A 980-nucleotide genomic window follows, 5' to 3' on the forward strand; every position below is an offset into this window, starting at 1 on the left:
TTACCTGTACAAAAACGCCATAGGGGATAAACAACCCTGACCACGATTTCAATGCGTGTGATCGGTCAAAAACGTCATATCGCTTTTTTATGTGCAAAGTCAACGTATTGCTGATACGATGGTTTGGCCGACCGCGCATTTGCATATTAAGTGCGCACAGATGTTGTTTGCTTTTCTACAGTACACGTTTCCAATGGGATTTGCGCATTTTATCAACAATTCATATGGCATCGCTGAGAAAATCCCCTCATTCCCCTCACATCTCCAAAAAAAAAATAAATTTCTGCCTAGATATGTAAATAAAATAGAATAGGACTTTTGACAAAAATTGACAGACCGTTTGGATGAACGCCAAGGAATTTTATGGTACAGTATTAAAGTATCTAGAAGCACTTAACCCAAAGTATATGTTTGGGTATGATGCATTAAAATGTACTAAAAGAATAATCAGTCTTCATTATGCAATCAATGGTATATACCAATGAAATATTCCTTAGGAGTCATTGAGAAGGTTTATAGAAGTCATCATGGACGAGGTAAGCTTATTCACATCATGCTCTCAATGACTTTGAAGAGAATGAAAAAGATGAAAGTGAAAAATGTACACGGCAGAATATAGTTTTCTTCCAATGTTTTTTAGTTGAATATTTCATGCAACTTCATGATCTCTCAAGCTAGTTTACTATTGTAATAAGCTTTGATGATGTTGTTTCCTATGATAATTTGGATCAAGCTGTGCTTTTGTTGCTTGATGTGTTCTTCATTTATGGCTCGAATTAATCCAAGGCCATCCAAGGCCATGGCCTTAGATGCCCTCAAAAATGGCCTTGATGCCCTTTCAAATATTTGTAGACTTAAGGCCAAAATAACTGCCCTTTTTTGCTGTGGCCTTGGTGCCCTGCGGTAATCCAGTGCATGTGCCCCATTGAAAAGTGCATTTATTATTGATGCCCTTTTTTTGGTGGCCTTGGATGTCCCAT

This window comes from Lytechinus variegatus, chromosome 3, assembly GCF_018143015.1.
Source record: "Lytechinus variegatus isolate NC3 chromosome 3, Lvar_3.0, whole genome shotgun sequence".
NCBI classification, from domain to species: domain Eukaryota; kingdom Metazoa; phylum Echinodermata; class Echinoidea; order Temnopleuroida; family Toxopneustidae; genus Lytechinus; species Lytechinus variegatus.